Source organism: Nymphalis io, chromosome 4 (genome assembly GCF_905147045.1).
Source record: "Nymphalis io chromosome 4, ilAglIoxx1.1, whole genome shotgun sequence".
Lineage (NCBI taxonomy): Eukaryota > Metazoa > Arthropoda > Insecta > Lepidoptera > Nymphalidae > Nymphalis > Nymphalis io.
Window position 1 is genome coordinate 12,139,253 of NC_065891.1, and position 21,261 is coordinate 12,160,513.

At 35.3% G+C, this 21,261-nt stretch overlaps 1 protein-coding gene across 1 annotated transcript in view; it reads right to left on the reverse strand.

Moving 5' to 3' along the window:
• LOC126768122 (protein shank) overlaps positions 1-21,261 on the reverse strand; it is a 195,331-nt gene that overhangs the window by 157,256 nt on the left and 16,814 nt on the right. Inside the window, exon 2 of the mRNA XM_050486034.1 lies at positions 8,639-8,674. The gene's annotated coding sequence lies outside the window, so the exon portion shown is untranslated. The remainder of the gene's footprint in view (positions 1-8,638; positions 8,675-21,261) is intronic.

Here is a 21,261-nt window from a genome sequence, read left to right on the forward strand (position 1 = left end):
GTTCACTGACTTGATCAGAACAGTACTGAGTATTGCTATTTGGTATTAGAATAATTAATGGGTAGGTGGTACAAATCCAGACAACTGTGCAGGCCCGCACAAAGTTCTACCACCAAGTCAGTCCTTATAAACAAAATATTTTAAAAACTTATGTTTTTATCTCAAAAATATAGTATTCACATTTTTATATATTTAATAAATAAATATAATAAGTATGATATATGGTCAAACAGCTATTATGTATTTATTTAAACAGGAGACAGAAAAGATAATCCCGACTGAAAAAATACAAGGAGATCTTGCCATTGAAATAAATTAAATTGTCAACATAAATTGTCACCTTGGATAGAATTTGTATAGGATGTAAAAACAAAAGTGCCGGATTTAAAATTTGCTGCCGTTTTGTTAATACAGTTGTACGTTAATTTTTTTTTTATAGTTGTCACGTACAGACCACGCGATTTAAAAATATGGAGAAGTATTCAAACGAACATCCGTGCAGTGACGGAGAAAGAATACATTTCACTGCCCCTCTCTTTCCCATGGGTGTCGTAAGAGGCGACTAAGGGATATCTGAGCGACCATCTGCTCATCTGGTGGTAGGATGCTAACATCCGCCTGGCTTGTTACCACCGTACGCATGGTGAAAAACTCGTGAAGTGGCTTGCAGCCGCGTTTCGAGGTCAGCCAGCATACAGCCAGAGCCCGAGCGAGTATTGCCGCGATGGGTGTTGGTCCGGTTGGAGACGGCTGTTGAACCAATGCCGGGGGAAACTGTATTGACCTGCCGGTCAGGGAGACCCGAAGAAACGGCTGTTCCGCTGGCCGCCCGTGGCATAGTACAGGGGCCCGAGCGTGCCTAACCAGCTCGTGAGGCTGCCCCACCAGGCCACGCATAATCTCGGGGTGGACCGTCGTGCCGGTTGGTGACCGGTAGGTGGGGTCCCGGCGGCCACTTCCGGGGGGGTTCGGGGGCCCTTCCGTCCGGCGGGTCAGTGTATTTTTCCTTTTGGCAACCACTTGGGGAAACACGCCTCCACACTTTGCCCATCCCTATCGTGGCAATACATCGCTCGCTTCACGTCTCTTTTCCATTTAATTTCTCCCAAATGGCGCAACAAAAAAGAAATAACGGTCGTACAGCGGTGCTCACCCCCACCATACCCTCGCTGTTTGAGGTCGAGTTCTCTAACATCCGAGGACTCCACACTAACCTCAACGCTGTCCACCACCATCTCGAGACAGCACGGCCAGCAATGTTGTTTCTCACGGAGACACAAATACTCCGTCCTGCCGATACCAGCTACCTTAATTATCCCGGCTACACGCTTGAAGAATCCTTCAAAGCGAAAGCCGGAGTATGCTTGTTCGTCAGGACGGATGTTTGCTGTCACCGACTGCGCTGCTTGGAGGACCCCTCCTTCTCCATGTTGGTGGTACGTGTGGACCTGGTTCGTCAGAGCCGAGTCTACGTGTGCCTCTACAGATCCCACAATGGTGACTTGGAGACAAGCCGACTATTTGACCATCTTAGTCGGGTGGCAGATGCTGCGCAAGAGCAATTTCCTAACGCGGAATTGGTGTTTTTGGGGGACTTTAATGCTCACCACGAATCCTGGTTGAAATCCCTCAAAACTGACCATGCTGGAAGGACTGCTCATGCTTTTGCTCTCACACATGACTTGACCCAACTGGTTGATCAGCCCACCAGGATCCCAGACATTGATGGGCAAGCACCTTCTCTACTGGACCTTCTGCTGACTTCTCACCCGGTGGAATATCAGGTTGTGGTTCAGGCTCCTCTTGGCTCTTCGGATCACAGCCTTATTTCTACCAGAGTGCCACAGGCCAAGCTGCCGCCACTAGCGGTATGCAAACGTCGCGTTTGGCACTATAAGTCGGCGGATTGGGACGGTATGCGCGATTACTATGCGTCGGTCCCTTGGAAGGAACGTTGCTTCAGTGGGAATGACCCGACAGCTAGTGCCGCTGCTGTTGCTGGCGAGATCATGCTGGGAATGGAATACTACATTCCTAGCTCAGATCTCGTCAGTAGGAGTACGCGTAACCGTTGGTTCACTCGTGAATGTGCCGATGCTGTATCAGCTAAGCAGGCGGCATATCGCAAGTGGATCAACGGCTGCATTAGCGGGGCATCTAACATTGACTCACTGAAAGCAAACTATAATAAAAATTCCAAGTCCTGTAGAAAGGCATACACGAGTGCGGATGCACAGCGCATTGTACAGATTGGTCATGACCTTGTTTCGCATCCTAGGGGCTCCCGTAGCTTCTGGCGTCTGACCAAGTCTGTGCAAAACAATTTCTGCCAACCTTCGCTGCCACCGCTCAGAAATCCGGACGGATCGCTAGCTCACAGTCCGCAAGAGCAAGCTGATCTCCTGGCTAAACTCTTTGCCGACAATTCCGTCATCGATGATTGTAGTGCACTGCCACCTACAATACCTGCATGTGGCCATACGATGCCTGACATTAAAATCAGGCAACGTGATGTGCGTGCGGAGCTGCAATCACTTGATGTACGGAAAGCTAGCGGTCCCGATGGAATACCAGCCATAGTGCTGAAGAAGTGCGCAGCGGAGCTGTCTCCTGTGTTAACGCGCCTGTTCCAACTTTCTCTCTCTTCCGGAAGTGTGCCGGAGGCTTGGAGAAGAGCTAATGTGCAAGCGGTTCCCAAAAAAGGGGATCGGTCTGACCCGGCAAATTATCGGCCAATAGCTATCACCTCAGTACTTTGTAAGGTGATGGAACGGATTTTAAACAACCAACTGATCCATTACCTAGAAGATCACTGTCTAATTAATGATCGTCAGTACGGGTTTCGACCAAAACGGTCCACAGGTGATCTTCTAGCGTACGTAACACACCTCTGGGGTGAAGCTATCGACAAGCATGGAGAATCGTTGGCTGTCAGCCTCGATATCTCCAAGGCTTTCGACAGGGTCTGGCACAGAAGTCTTCTCTCCAAGCTACCGACATATGGTCTGCCTGCTCAGCTATGCACCTGGATTGCCAGCTTCCTACACAAGCGTAGCCTTCGTGTTTTAGTAGATGGTTGCGCTTCACAATTCTATGTAGTGAATGCTGGGGTCCCCCAGGGATCTGTGCTATCTCCCACACTCTTTCTTTTGCATATCAATGATATGCTCTCCCTTGGGAACATACATTGCTATGCAGATGATAGTACAGTGCATGGTGGATACCACGGACGCGCAGTGGCTGGGCGGGCGGAAACTGAGGAGAGGCGGGAGAATCTTGTCATTGAACTCGATAGGACGTTAGATCTCATCGCCAAATGGGGCTCTGATAATCTTGTTGAGTTTAATGCCAAGAAAACACAGGTATGCGCTCTCACGGCGAAAAAGTCAACATTTTCCCCTCTTCCCTCCCTCTGTGGTACTCCGCTGGTGATGCAAAGCAAAATCGCCATGCTGGGGATTGACGTTCGCTGCGACCTTAGTCCAAGGGATTACATCGAGGCTGTTATAAAAACAGCTTCACGGAAACTCGGAGTTCTGAACAAGGTGCGGCGCTTTTTCACGCCACAACAACTCTGCCTGCTGTACAAAACACAGGTACGGTCTTGCGTGGAATATTGCTCGCACCTTTGGGATGGCTCCGCTAAGTACCTACTTGAGGCCTTGGACCGGTTGCGACGACGTGCCGTACGCATTATTGGCGACGTAAAGGTCACAAACACCCTTGAACCTTTACAATTGCGTCGTGAGATAGCAGCACTGAGCGCTTTCTATCGACTGTTTCACGGCGAGTGCTCTGAGGAATTATTCTCTCTAATTCCTGCTTCCCCCTTCCTTCTTAAGTCCACGCGAGCTGGTTCTCGATGTCACCGCCTAACTGTGACATCAATTCCATCGCGAACAAAGAAATTTGGCAACTCCTTTCTTTGTCGCACTTCCAAAAAATGGAATTCCTTACCAGCTCACGTATTCCCCTCCTCTTACAACCCGGGTTCCTTCAAACGAGGCGTGAAGAGGCATCTTGCGGGCCGGCAAGGCGAAGGCGGCTAGTGCAGAACGTTTTTCCCGTCTGTACTGGCCGTCGTCGCGTTTGGACTCTACTACCACTTACCATCAGGTGGAGTAGAGTCATTTGCCCTCCCGGCGATATAAAAAAAAAAAAAAAACAACGTTCAATTATTGTAAAAACACATTACAAAAATGGTGAAAGTTTTGTAATGCGTTTTTACAATTATTAAACAATATCTTTCATAATGCGACTGGAAACTTTACTGGTGGTAGAGCTTTGTGCAAGCTCGTCAGGTACCTCCCACTTATCAGATATTCTCCCGCAAAACAGCAGTACTTGGTACTGATGTGTTCCGGTTTAAAGGGTGAGTGCGCCAGTGTAATTACAGGCACAAGGGACATAACATTCATAACAGGTTCCCAAGGTTGGTGGCGAATTGGCGATGTAAGCGATGGTTAACATTGCTTACAATGCCCATGTCTATGAATGCGAATAAGACTGAAATAGTTAAACATCTTAAAGAGCAAATACGGCGTGTTATTGGTGAACCAATAACACGCCGTATTTCAATACAGCCACGTTTATACGAAAACTTTATTAAAAATTTCAACAAAAGAATAACTATGTGCTAGAGGTTTCATGGAGGCCATTTGCCTGACGTTGTATTTTACGTTTTATCGGAACTATTTTTCTTTATGTTGAAATAAAAATGTTTGCTTAATTCAAAAAAGAAATGTGTTTTTGTTTAAAATTACATCCGGCGCTCTTGTTGGGACATACTCCGTAAAATTTTAATTAATCTTTCGTTTTAATTTTTATTTGTTATTATTCTGCTATGTATTTTTGATTTAATTATTTGTTTATAGGCTTGATTGGTATATGATTTTTTTTAATGTGATAATAGTTTTCTTTGTCTTCCTTAGATTAAATAAATAAATAAACTCCTGTGAGAATTTCCATACGTATAACAATAATCTAATATATCTGAGTTTGCGCCTGGTTACGTAATAGATCATCTCCGCGGTAATGAGATGTAACCACGAACTGCATGGAAATGATAGAGGAAATGATCTAAGCGTTTATGTTACCTTCTTTGTACTGGCATGTGGCATGAAATGAGATTTATTTTGCTGTATTAAGGGGTTGATGTTTGTATAATATTTTTTAACTTTAAAGACTAAACTATTATTTTTTGTCTAGAAAGCTATATAGATTCGGTAATTCGATAATTAGAGTTCGTCTTATAAAATACTATATATTTATACTTCAGCAGGTCTTTCTGTCTCTCTCTTCATTATGGGTTAGTGGAACTTATAACATACTAGTTTACGCGTGAAGAAGAAAGAAAGAAGACTTATGTGCTTTCTGTACCTCTGACAACATCTATACATATTTGCATGATAATCGATTGAGTAGTTAAGATGTGACAAAAAAAAACAAACTCACTTTCAGATTATATTATTAAGGTTACATATGTCAAATTATTCGGAAGCAAAAATATTTTCTTACGTTTTTCTCTTTTATCAATAGCAAGAGATTAAATGTAAGCACTATACTCTTGAACAAATCTATTGTTCCTCGGCCGGATTGAACCAGTAACCTTCTGCTAAAATCTACTTAGTTTATCAAGGCTACCTCAGGTTTTGAAGTTTTATAGGGGGTTGAAATCTTCCAGTACAAAGACTTAATGATCTCATTTATTTCGATCCCATTAATACCATTAATTTAATGTAAATAAAAATTCCTAGCAATCATACCTTTAGTTAGCTGCCTATCTTCTTTATTGTAACATTATGGGCGTAGTTAAAACAAGTGCTAAGTTGTTAACTCTTTTGAAAGCCAATTAAATTGTTTAAATGCACTCAATGAAACTTTTTTCAAAAAACCTTGGATACCTGTAGACATAAAAGGTATGTAATTAAATAAAGATTGAATGCAAGGTATAAATTAATCCCAATTTAACTGGTAGTGGGTTGGTTGTGAAACAAGCTGAGGGCCAATTTTACTAATCTTTAACGATAACAATACGTTACCGATTCAATTCCAATGCAACTTTATATATTCTATATTCATTCGGGTCGTAACTGAACCGATATGATGTTAACATACGCGTTGTCAATATCCAACTTAATTCTTAACTTTTATGCCAATAGTCGATAATTAAATTAAAGAATAGGAAAACGGATAAACGGCAACGATCACGCTTCGATTCGATTGCGATAAAGTGACAATTTGTCCGTAGAATTGTCCTCCTGATTGGTAGCAGCAGTGACTTGCACTGCTATTGGCTAGGTTTATAGATCTACGATCCAATTAAGTAAATAATGCATCAAGCTAACTTTATATATAAGCGAAACACTTTTTTTAGAAAGGTAACATATTATTTATAATTTTACGAAAATATAACTTGTCTGTTCTCGTTTAGAAAAAAAGGGATTTATGTAATTATGTCCCTTGTATGTAAAGTTTATAAGTATATATTTCCATAAGTAATATATTTCCTTAGACTCTGTAGGTCTCATGATTTTATGTAATGTATGTTTTTATATTGTATTTAAGATGTTGTTGAAAATTCGCTTACGGTATTTATAAAAAGAAAATGGTCTTAAAATATTTTTGATTCATTAATTCTAAAGTGTTATATAATTATTATTCACATTAGCTTATATACAATGGATGTTGATATATCTTTTTGAGATTAATAAACTTTGACACAAATCACCATAAACGTTGGAACATATGCTCTCAAATATTTTTGATAAAGAAGGTTTTAATTCGATTCACATTGTAATAACTGGCCACTAGATGACGCGGCAACACATCAACTTTTATACCGTCTAACAAATCGCCATACCATAACCTACAGTTTTCCGTTAAGATTCATTCATACACGTAGACACTGGGCCATCTCGGCTCGTAATTATCCTAGCCGGGGTCAAATTATATCGATGTAATTGGTAAGTTAAATTTCTCGGCGCTAAATCGTAAGTATGTATAGTTATAAATACAAAGACAGGCCGTTAGTTAGGGTCTAGAAGATTCACAGTTTCCGATAAGGATCTGCATACTATGAAAATGGTAAACTGGTGGTTGTTAAACTTGGAACACAGCATTTATTAGGTCAGTCATACTTAGTAGCGTACTTCGTAAAGCTTAAGGCTTGCATATATACAGCTCATAGACGTAACAGCTTATAGACAAACTTCTGTTATATATATGCATAATACTAAGAAGATATTGTGAGGATCATTAAATATTAGATGAGTCATACTTAGGTACTTCTTTAAGTACACCCATAAAAAAGTCTAAGCAACATGCATATTTCAAATTCTAGAAATTGTTGTACTTATAAACAATTATTATATACTTTCTTACCAAAGATAGGTAGGTATGGTATACCTTTTTTATTCTAGATAACATACTGACTGGTCCTAAAAAAATCTTTACGATTATGTTTTATTTTTTTGTCATAATTAAAAGCGAGTTTTTTTTATTGTGTTTTTGACCGCCTGGATAGATACCACACGCTTATAAGTTATTCTGTGGGTGTAGATGTGTGTTGTAGTATAATGACAGGAACAAGGGACACAAGCATAATATCTTAGTTCCCATGGTTGTCAGTGCAACAGTGTAAGAAATAGTTATTATTCCTTACACTATCTACAATGTTGACCGTTTTCACATCTGCCTCTTTATTTCAATTTAAAAGAAATCGAAGAAAAGAACAAGAAACCTCCAGACATTGTATATTAATATATAATATTCCTTATATATGATTTAAAAAATAATTTAAAAAAAAGATATTATCTTACATTACAGGATTTGGAAAAAATCATCAAAACATTTGTTTAAAATACTCATTCCCAAGTTTTTTTTTTTTCTTTTTAAATACTGGCATTTAAGATTATGTCCTTTATACAAAGATTGCCAGAGAAATATTTTTTGGGACCGATTCGATTATTTTAATGTATATATAGTTTTATGCCGATATTACATTTACATTGGTATTTTAAATCTAAGGTGTAACGGTTATTGCTAGCGTGTGCACTATGCCTTAGGCTCGGAGGTTCGTGAGCTACCTCTATTATATGGTTAATAGGGCCCTTAGACAGCGAGCAGTTTCTCAGTATTGGGCTAACGTTTCTTTTACCGCAGTTGTTAGATTTAATGGGGTACGAAGAACCTTGTAAATACATTCCCCTGGTATTTGTATGAAATTCATAGATGAATATTTAGTGTGGCTGTGTTTAGATAAGTTTAAATATAGAATTAACAACGAGAATGTCCACGCTATAGGACTTATTTTTTAAAAGAGATCATAGTTTCAAGTTAATCCAATAAAATGAATGGTTTTTTGTCAAGAAATTCTCAGTAGCGATCTGGAAATGAAACAGCATTGATATACCGCCGAACCTCGGAATGGACTTAAACTTATAAGATCCTTCGGCTGATCTTTTTCTGGTCGTGACAGATAGCTGTCCCATTGGATTTTCATATCAAAGTGAATAGAATAGATGCGTCTGCATTTGCATTATTTTTTCACACACTAATAAAAGCTGCATATCCTTATGATAGGCTGCGATCGAAAATGGCCAAGATGGCTTATTAAATACCTTAACTTGAAACTTACCCTTATACGGCCATGAGTGCTAATCGCCCAGAAAATCTGTAAAGAAAAAATTGTATATTTAAAAAATACTGTACTATTTTCATGAGAAATATAAATACATAACAACTACTGAAATCGTTTGATACTGTTTAAAATTTTTTGTGAGTATATATACAGTACAGTACAGTAACAGACTGTTAATGTCCTACTGCTGGGCTAGGGCCTCCTCTCCCTTTTGAGGAGAAGGTTTGGAGCTTATTCTTCCACGCTGCTTCAATGCGGGTTGGTAGAATACACATGTGGCAGAATTTCAATGAAATTAGACACATGGAGGTTTCCTCACGATGTTTTCCTTCACCGCCAAACACGAGATGAATTATAAACACAAATTAAGAACATGAAAATTCAGTGGTGCTTGCCCGGGTTTGAACCCACGATCATCGGTTAAGATACACGCGTTCTAACCACTAGGCCATCTCGGCTTCTCGGAGTATATATACATGTATATAATCCACAAATAATAATAGAACTCACCATCGCATTGATTATACAATATAACTAAGGTCGTCACCCTGTATGGGTAAGAATCGACTTAATGTATAATTTGCTATTTGATAGTTGCCTTTCGAGTTTGGTTAATTGCAGGCAATAGGGACGTGATATATATGGACATACATCCTAGATCCCATGGTAGGCTTTGCATTGACTGTATAAAATTGTCTATTACTTCTAGCAATGTCACTTCCCAGAGGCTTCGAAGTGACAATGGCCTCTTACAACTATGTGCCAAAATTATATGATCTTAATAAAAATAAAATGAGTCTTTGATTTGTCAAAGATAATAAGAACTATTTGAATTAAAACTTCTTAGAGAACGATCACAATAAAAATTCAATATGTAACATTTTGGATGATAAAGATTTTATTTCTGACAAGTGTATTAAGTTTAGCGTGCATTATTTTTTGGATAGAAATTTCGAGTTTGGTCAAAATAAAATTTTAACATACAAAGAGAATGTTTTTATATTTACAGTTTTTTTTATATTTAAGATTTAAAACGCAGAAAAAGGTTCTTTCTTCACAAATGTTCTAGTCGTATGTTTGACAAGCGTTATTTATTTTAGAAAAAGAAACTTCTTAGGGTGTAGTTAGAACATAATTTCAATCGAATTACAAATTTCAGTGTATCGTTTATATATGTACCGTTTCTGACATAAAAAAGTGTATTTTTGACAAATGTATTAATTTTAAGGTTCATTGATTTTATATATGTAGCGTTTGAGTGAAACTAAAAAAAATCATAAATAACGTTAGATAACTAAAACGTAAAACAAAATAAAACATTCAAACCTGTGTCTGAAAACAAATGTTGGCACATTTTTGCAATATTTTTACAAGTCGTAATTCCACATGAACCCGCCGGGGCTATACAATATCGACGGGTTATACCGACAGCTCCCATGAGTTTGCTTCTCTTCAATTCCAAATAAACTCGCAATAAATTGTTTTCAGCTGGAAATAATTTATTATTTCGCAAAGTCTGAAACCCTCTTGATTTGAATGATGAACTGGTGTAAACCAGTACGATGACGTGAAACCTTTCAACTTATTCAATAAATTTTATGAACCACACCGAAAATTCTTACACAACTCACAATATTATAATATATTAGAAGTAGGTAAGTGATCTTCATAATTGTGCTCAATCATTATATTACTCTTCGTACCGAAACAAGTCGTGTTCTTTAGGGAATAGATTATATTGAGATATTTCATGTCAAGTATTCGTTAACATCGTTGAGCCTATTTCAGTAATGTAACAGGAATTACGTAACGTAAGTATAAGTAAGTTTGTTATAAGTACAAATTACTTTTCATTTCCATTAATTTTCTATCGAATAATTCATTCGGGGTGGGCAGCATTTGTTGACCTTCTCCTCGCCTATACCGCAATGATTGAAGACAAAAGTTTTTAACCAGTGCGCCTTACCTGATATGACATACGGTGCCGAAACGTAGACACTAACTGCCGGGACTAGACCACAAATTTAAGGTCGACGTGTATGGAGCAAACTATGCTCGGACTATTTTTGAGGATAAAATCAGAAATGAGGTTATCTGAAGGAGTTATCAACATAAATTACATGATTAGCCAACTAATAAATAGCTGGTCACCTGTCGAAGGATGTGTGGACGTTGAAGCAAATGAGAGAAGACCGCGGATAAGCAAACGCACCATTAACCTAAAGAAAATGGTGGTACCTGACTGGATGAGGAAGGTAGGGAGCTTTGGCGTAACTTGGGATATACCTATGCGCAGCAGTGGATCGCTATTGGCTATTTGTTGATTGATTGATTCGACGCAATCCTTATGAGTATTTTTGAGAGATTTTAATTTATGAAAGATTATTCTTATATACTCTATTTTAAATTAAATAATTTACCGGTACAATTTCTTATTTTTATTGATAATTCTCTCACTCTCATCATCGTGTACGTCACACGTCAGGAATTACTTTAGGCGCAAATCCAATGACTTTACATGATTTCCGAGATAAGGGAGTTATTACACTGCCGACTTCTGAACTCAGGCAGCTAGTGAAATTTTTACAACATAAACGCTCAATAACAATTTTGGTCCGGATTTGAACTCGAGGCCTTTGGATCTGCAGAGTTACAAACTTGCCACTAGATCAACGGAGCAGTTAATTTTAATTACTACAGTACCGAAGGCGTGTTACAAAATTAAACGGATAACGAAATTACCGACTTACTAGAAGTAATTTAGTGAACAGAATGTTTTAACTTGACGGGACTAATTCAATTAACTATTTACTGTATAAATAAACTCAATCAAAGCTGATAAATGCGGCGGCTGTCAGCTCGGACAACTTACACTCCGTTATCAGTTAGCCCCGGACGCAGAATTACACGGTTGTTACTTAATGGGGCCGATGTAAATTATAGGACCCTGTCACAGTACACATTCTTTTAACAGATTATTTGTCAATCACTCATGTTTATAATTAATATTAAATTATATGCTCTGTTGAAATTACAGCAGCTGTAAGTACTGGAGTTGAAAAGCTTCTGAACTGTGAAATAACGATCAACGTCATCATCTTTTCACATGAACGTACTCGTATTTTTCATTACTGTATATTAGCTATTTTTGAAAATTGTTTCTTACTCTTGTTAAGAATATGTCAAAAGTATAATATGTATTTCCCGATATCTTTCATAAGATTATTGGCAGTCCACTTCATGGTTTCGTTTAAAAAAGATCTATAACCAGTGACCGAGACAAATAGTCCGTAATTAGCATATAGTTGAATATACAAACACTAGAGATCAATAATATTTATTTATTTATTTGGAATAACCAACATGACAAACAGTGATAATTACAAATTAAAAGTTTACAAACTAATAGGTCTAAGAGTAAAAGTTGCCATACTTATCGGTAACCACGACATGCAAAAATTACACTAAGTATCTAAAATAATAATGGCAGAAAAGAAAAATAAAATAAAAATAAATTTAACACAATATGGAAGTACAAAATGAAATATAAGTGGTATTCATATTACAATACTACTAGAATCTATATAATAACAAAATAAAGACAAATAAAACAAAGATCAGTTGTCATTATAATGTTAATAATATAATTCTATAGTAAAATAATTTAAAATCTAAAATACAGATGATGATGCCCAGTGTATAATGATATATATGACATATAAACTGAAGATTGTAGATTCATATATATCTGAAAGACTGAGCTTGATGTGGGTTTATAATTGATCTCTTGCTCGGCGCGGAAAGAAAACATCATAATGAAACCTGCGTGTGTGATAAAATAAGCTTTAAACCATCTTTTAAAGAGATGGTTTTAGGCCTCTAAACATCTAATTTATCTCTGTAACCTTAAACGTTGACGGTTATGTAAAAAGGTTAATTTTGTCTATAGCGTAAAACCAGACAATAAAGTGTAACAACATTTTGTATTAAATTTTAACTTTCATTTTATATTATTGGTTTAATCGATATTTATAATAAAGAAAGAAATTGAAATATTTTGTTGGTTAATAAAATTTTATATTAGTAAATTAACGAGCTAAAATATTATAAATAAAAATTATATCCTGAAAAGAAAATCAGGTAGGAGTTTTAATTTAAAAAGCCTTTGGGATCGCTTTTACTTATTTTCTTTGGCTTATTTTCAAACAGGAACAGCCGGTAATTTCGCGCTACGGGCCAGTTTTGTACTGGCTTACTAACTTTTTTTTTTATTAGTAGTAAGAAGCCAAACGAGAAAATAGGTCATCTGATACTAATCACTTGCCTGTAGATGTATATTTCAAGATGTCCGGTAATTAAATTAGATGTTCTTCCTATTGTCAACTACCTACGTTATAGAACACGGGGATACACAAAAGGGCTCTTATGGGTTACAATACTGCTCGTATATGGGATGAAAAAAGTTGTACATCACATTAAATAAAAAAAAAAGTGACTCGCATTTATAATATTAATAAGGATAATTAAATACATTAATTCACCTTTGCTTGTAGTTCGATATTGTACTAGAACATTTATTTCAACTAATTTTTTATTGTTAATTATACAAGTACTAGGAAATCATGAACTATAGTAGGTTTTATTTTTTTTGTTAGATTCCCTTCGCCCTTATTTATACACCTGACGACGTGTTTGTGGAATTTTATGGTGATCGTTGAATAGTTTAGACATGAAAGCGTAACAAACAAAGAAATAAACAAACCTTATTTTCGTATTTATAACATAAGTTAGAATTAAATCATTTATATAATACAATATTTATTATTACTTCTTAACCGTAACCGTAACAGCCTGTGAATGTCCCACTGCTGGGCTAAAGGCCTCCGCACCTCTTTTTGAGGAGAAGGTTTGGAGCTTATTCCACCACGCTGCTCCAATGCGGGTTGGTGGAATACACATGTGGCAGAATTTCAGTGAAATTAGACACATGCAGGTTTCCTCACGATGTTTTCCTTCACCGTCAAGCACGAGATGAATTATAATCACAAATTAAGCACATGAAAATTCAGTGGTGCTTGCCCGGGTTTGAACCCACGATCATCGGTTAAGATTCACGCGTTCTTACCACTAGGCCATCTCGGCTTTACTTACTTTTTTTTACTTCTTAAACGAAATGAATATTCAACATAAATTCGTACAATGAATGTTTTACGTGTATACAATTTAAAATAAGCAGATTTTGTATCGTTTCACATAATCTCAATAATTTAAGACTAAGTAAAATTTTAACTGCCATTTAATCACAAGATCTCGAAGCGACTAATGAAAACACTCGCTGCCGCTGCATGTGCTTAATTAAGTTACAAACCAATTAGGGTTTCCAAGCAGGTAGAGTAAGGCTTCCGACGAGATTACAACAGGACTGCGGACGTGTACATTACCCCTTCGCCGGTATACAAAGAATTAGAACAAATTATACGTGTCGTACTCGCTATTGATAGCGTTACAATATAAGATTCAATTTGTAAAATTTACGTTCGGTTGATTGTAAATAGATAAACAGTCTATAAAGTAACAACTGTCTGACAAAATCTAAAGAACTTGTCCTATTGTGGAGAATATTTTGATTTTACACCAATGCGGATTGGTCCATTGATTCTGGAGTTATTAAAAAGGTACTGGTACTTAAATGTTCATATTATTTATTTCATTGTAAAACAATATATAAAACTTACTAAAAATATTAACTACATTAGATGATTAGAGAATTCCAAATATTACTATCCAGGATCAGCTAATCTTTTTCGAAATTAACTCTTCGTAGAAAGTATTTTTGCTATTTATATATAAGCATAGTCCATATTCCGGTTATTTCCATATATTTTCCTGTCACTTTTTGTGTTGTGACAAAAATAAACATATACATATTATTCTAAATTTATTTCCTTATTAAATTAAGAAAATATATTACAATAGTTCTAGCAAAATTACCAAAAAATAAATAAATTGAGGATATCTAATACAGAAACAAATGTATATCCGAGTAAGGAGCAAAATTTATTCAGTCTAAAAATATCCCATTATCTCGAGGTAATAGATCAGGGAAAGCTGGTGTCATTAAGGTTGGTCATTGTGGTCACATCACGACTTAAAATAACCACGTCCTACCATAATAACCCTAGGACAGTAATAAAATTATTGTATGCGTTATGCTATGAAAATACCTTCTCAATGACGCAATGCAATAACGACTATAAAATAGATTAGCTAAGGTTGAAATTACACGAGCAGACAATGTAAATTATTATATGCGACGACATACGGTTGTAGAGTTGTAAGTTATTTTTTTACTTTTTCATCCTTCGTGTCATAGCTTTGGACTCGTGCACTATGTAGCCACGAACCAATTAATTGTCTGTGGCAAATTGTATCACCTTGTCCCTAATCCCTTTACGATAAGGTTGAAAATAGTTTGACAAATTATTTACTATAATTTATTTACGCACGAGCGTACGTGTTTGGCCTGTCTTGATTTTTTTTTAAATAGCCTTTTATTTTACGATGGGTTGACACAAATTGCTCTGCATTCCTTATTATTAAATTACGATATACCACTTAAGTCTGTCTACGATAATTCATGCCCTCTAGCAAATCTTTGTGGGTGTACACTGTATGGCTATTCTTGATAGTTGAAACCAGTGCAAATCGTGTTTAAAACACAAGCGTAAGTAATTTAAATTAAATGCGTTTGTTCTGTGTTAAGATTTTTGTTGTCCTGTCAATTATGTAATAAAATATTTCTTTAGGTATATTAGTATTATTTAAAAACAAATATTTTCTTATTTATTTATGTCATGTTATATACTTCATATGTACTCGTCTTGTATTCGTAAATATCATTGTCATTTTGATTTTTCCTTTAAGCTAAAATAAAACATTATTATCAAATTTTTATTTGGAATGTATGTAATATAGGCAAATTTTATGTTATCTTTCTTTAAATAGTTTAAATATAGAGACTTAAGTTATTAGGAAAGCTTTCTTATGTTTCCCAGTTTGTTAAACTTAATAAAAAAAAACAATTTTCTCAATTTAATAAATCACAAAATATATTTTAAAATGTATTAGGTAAAAATAATACGAAACAAAGAACATGCTTACATACAAACATTATAATAATACCTGGTTATTTAATGAGGTACCAGGAGTTCATAATTACAGAGATGTGACAGATGATTGTAACACGGTTAGTGTAACTGCGAGATAGTGAAGTGGACAGTGGTTTTAGTTATACCACTGAGAGTATAAACTTGTAACTTAACAAATTTTAATTAAAATACGTTATTAATAAATTATTTCATTGATTTCAATAGGCTTTCTTATTTTTGTTTAACATATAAAATATTTTTTTCTGGTTTCCTCAATTGATCAACTTGTAACGATATTCTTTCTCTCACTTTCACTTAGCGGTTGGATTCTGGGTAGGAACTACCAATACATCAGATATTCTGCAACAATATTTACTATTGTTGTGGCCCAATTTGAAGGGTAAGTAAGCCAGTTTAACGAAGTTCATAAGATTGGTTTCGCACTCGCAATCTTAGTAATGTTATGCTGGTAGCCACTTACCATCAGGTGGTCTATTTGCAATTTTATAAAAAAAAGCACGAGGAAGGCTTTATTTTTCGACCTGAAAATCCAAATTAAGATTCAATTAGGAAATATTGTTAGCACCACGCTGTCGATTCGTTGATTCGATGATTCGTTTAGTTGTTATATTTAATTTTTATTTGTTTATTTATTTTATAATATTAGTTTAAATACTATCAGTTAAGTATAAGTTAACGAGTTAATAAAACTTTTTAATTGTCTATTTATGTCATAAAGATTGATAAAGGAAACTACTTGTGGGAGGTTCCCTTGTTAATTGTATACAAAAACCGTCTTTACAGTTTTATGTTATGTGATAATTAAGTTTGGTCGTGTCTAATGACTTTATTTCGTGGTTTGCGTGAACTCTCTTGTAATTAAGGTAGGCACGCGCCGTAAGCCACGAGGTTAAGTGTCCACCAAGTGTCATACAGGAATCCACGCGTGATGCGCTCGAAAATTGTCCTTAAAACTTTGTATACAAGGTCTATGATCCTGTACACGTTACATTCCATTGTACTAACAGTTACGTCTGTACAAGTCTTCACTAGAATGTGGCTATGTCTTGTATTCTCGGACAAAGTAAGTAGTGTTAAATAATTGAAATAATATTAATCATAGTTAGGTCTAATAATCATTTTGTAAATTCGATTTATCCTTTTATAATTCCTTTCGCTTATCACGAACTAATCAACCAGTATGTTATTTGGCCTATTATGATACGGAAGCAAAACCTCTGGTTGAATCTAACAATATCGTATTTTATAAACATGTCTGACCAGCCAGACCTCTATGACGTCAAGGGTTATGCACAAGGACACAACGACTATACGTTATTATAATTCCAATAAGTTATTTTGTTATGTCTTAGCCACAAAGGATACCATCAGAATTCAGTGTTTTGTTTTCCAATTTAACGTGAAAACCGAATGTTTTTCTTATTTGGAACAGCTTACGGTGGTAGACAATGTAATTTGTAATACATGTCTACATTGTTATTTTTTTAATGAACATATTTTATTTTCTTATAAAAAAATTTGTATATCCTATTCCAGTCGAAGAAGGAGTAAAGATACAAAACTAAGATTCACATATTCCATGCTGTGTTATGTGCAAACAGTTCTTGATTAATTTACCTTTATTTATAATACTCTATTCTACCTAACTAATTATAGCCACTTTAATTTTACTTCTAAAAAAACGCCATTTTTCCGCGAATCCGTAATGAATATCATAGATTGTTCAAAATATCGTTACCACTGTTATTTAATCAATCTCAAATTTATTTATTTGTTTTTATTTCTCTTGTAGTTATATAGGAATAGGCTATATATAATAATAGTTATACCTGCAAGAAAGTTGTTGATCTAAATAAAGTATTTTTTATTTCATATTATTAAGTAGAACATCTATTGTAAATTTACGCACAAATTAAATTTGCCCCAATAACCACGAGTAAGTAAAACCGCATCCGGAGCGATGGACCGGATTTCCACGCAAACCGATCGTTAAGGCATTCGTTAACAATCCATGGTTACCCAATGTGGTTGATCATTACGAAGTCAGAAATTTGGAGTCAGTTACCATGATTTTGTAGCTTTTCATGTACATAATATGATGTGCATATTCAGAACAATTATGGCCTTTGAAGAAGTCTGAATAGAAGCGACATGATAATTATGATCTAAGAGCTCATTAAAAAAAGCAAAGTAATAGCACGTGGACCAATGCTGGGCCAAGTCCTCCTTTTCTAAGGAGACGCTTGGGACTATATTCCACCACGTTGCACTGTTGATACACTTGTGGCTTTTTTTTCCAACTGACATATGCAGGTTATCTAACGATGTTTTCTTAAAGGCCAAGCAAGACATAATTTATTAACACAAATTAAACACGTGAAAATTGTTAATGTTTGCCTCGTTTTGAATCGCAATATTCAGATTGACGTATTTTAGTCACTGTGTTATCTCACTTATTTAGTCCCTTAATTTTACGATGTACTTCCCATTGCGCTTTTGAATTCAACTAAAGAATTGGTCCTAAAAAGTGTTTTTAGAGATATTAACTTAATTCCATAAAGTACCGAAGCCTTTTGAAATGAGAAAAACAATTTATCTGAATAGCGAATGACGTTTACATTTGTTTAATTACAAGTTGTTACCGTCTGGCTTGCGCAGAAATAATACAACAACGAAAAAAAAAACAAAATATTCCTCTTTTTCTTTTATTTATATAGAAAACCAGTAATTAAATTGAACATTTTTTGTAAGATAAATAAAGTTTTAGTATATTATAGTAGTTATATAGTTAAATATGTGCCAATCAATGAATAAAATCACAATTTAGATTTCACGCAAGTTGTTAAACACAACGTGCGACTATATTGAGTGACGAATATTTGTAATCATATTTTGAGGACGTAATAATATAATTGCTTCCTTTTATAAATACAATGATATGCAACTATTTTGTCTGATATATATTATGAATGAATAACGTATTCACAAAGAAATACGTTAATAAACAATTATCTTTTTTTATGTTATAGGTTGGATGAGCAAATGGGCCTCCTGATTAAAATTACTCACCACATTGCTTACATTGGTGTCACATTTGTGCTGTTAGAAATATTAACAAATATCGCCAACGCTCCACCAACCTTGGGAATTAAGACGTTATGTAACTTGTGAATGTTATACTGCCTCACTCTGTGTCAAACCAGAATATAAAAATACTAATTATTGCTGCATGGCGGTAGCCTATCTGACGAGAAGGTGGAACCTACACAGACCAGCTCGCACAAAGCCCAACAAATATATACTTTATTAAACGTAACGTCATGCGACTATATTGTCTGATATCTATGCTTGCTATTAATAAAGCAATCGCATTCAAATACGTTTCTTATAAGTGCATACAACAATGCATTGAGGAAATATAGCTCAAGGAAGACCCAACAATAGGCCAGTTCCCGTGGGATCAGTTCGTTCTTAATACAGAGAAATGGAATTAATGAACAATAAACTCATCGGTGATACGGGGAAAAGTTGTCTGAAGGGATCAATTGTTGAATTGACAAATGATTCAATCCATTGTAAGATAAATAATAATTGAATGGAAACATTTATTAATTTTTGCAAGAAAAGATAAAAATATGCTATTTATCTTTTGAATACAGTACAGCCCGTTAATGTCCCACAGCTGGGCTAAGGCCTCCTCTCCCTTTTGAGGAGAAGGTTTGGAGATTATTCCACCTCGCTGCTCCAATGCGGGTTGGTAGAATACACATGTGGCAGAATTTCAATGAAATTAGAAGAAAAGATAAAAGAATGCTATTTATATTTTGGATATTTTTCTTACATACTTTGTGTTTAAGGTTGCTTCAAATTTCATCAAAATTGATTTAGTGGTTTAGTACAGACATTTTGTTTTTATTGTGGCATATATATGGCCTATTTTGGTATACTGTGGTATATGACCACCTGATGATAAGTCGTCCCAGTCACCCATAGACATTGGTGCTGTAAGAAATATTAACCATTCCATACATCGAAAATACGCCACCTTAGAACCAAGAAGTTATCAATGTCCCTTGTGCTTAGCCACATTGGCTCACTCAGTCTTCAAACCGTAACGCAACAATAGACTAGTATATACATTTCAAATCATTTGTGTCTAAGTTTTAATTTTTGTGCATAAAATAGCATAATACACGTAATAGTCTACTATAACTAGTGTGTTAAAATCACATGCGATACACGTACATTGTATACATCAGGATTTATAAGAAGATCCTCACCTCCATAAAATGAGATTCGTAATAAAACGTATGCTAATGTAATGTCATGGGCTTGCGGTGGAAGTTAGGAATACAAAGTCTCCCACGGCGAGAATCTACGTTACTCACAACTTCCTGGGTAATAATATAAACATGATAAACCTTTAACGTATAAAGTACTATTTAAATTTAAAAAAAATATATTAAGAATGTCAATAAAGTAAAGTAAATGTCTATAACTTGTAAATGTCCCACTGATAGGTTAGTGTCTCTTCTCCTTCTTGAGAAGATAGTTTGGAGCTTTATCCATCACGCTGCTCTAATGCGAGTTGGTGGATTCACATGTGGCTTGTCATCGGACGTACATGTTTCCTCGCGATGGTTTCCTTAACCACCGATTTTTAACACAAATCAAGCAAATGGAAATTATATTGTTATCCAGGTTCGAACCCGCAATATTCGGTTAGATTAACGTGTTATAACCAGTTGGACATTAAGGCCAACATATATCCGACGTCACTACATTTTCGAAACGGGCACTTAATATACATATATTTATATAAATTTATGATATATGATAAAGTAATCAGTAAGTTGAAATGTTTTATAACACTAATTTAATAAATATATACAAAAAAGTCCTATCATAAAAATACAGTGAATCCTAAAAAAACATTTTAATATAATATTCCATTCAATTTTTTTTTTCTGTAATAAATATTCAATTCTCATTGATACAGCAAACTTCAAAAATAATAAAATTATCAATAGCAGTGGCAGATCTTCGACATATCATAAATAAATGTAACTCTAATATTGAATAAACATTTTGACTTTAACTTTGAGTATTATAACGAGTTTTGTTAACTAGCCGGCAAGTTAAGTTAGAATTAAAAAAAAACGGTGAAAGAAACAATTGTACAAACATGGACTTTAGACATTCCTTTCGCCCGGTACTTGAACTTTACATAGGTACAGTTGGTGATAGAAATTGTTACGGTTTTTCTTTTTATTTAGCAACGCGTCATATATTAACATATTATTACCATGCTATTTTATAAGAACTGACTTCATATCTCACTTTCGGTTTTTCGAATTTGACTGTCTAATTATTTAGGAAGGTTTTATATACTTATTTATTTATTTTATTTGGAAACAACATATATATATATTAAAGTCAAATAATAAAAGA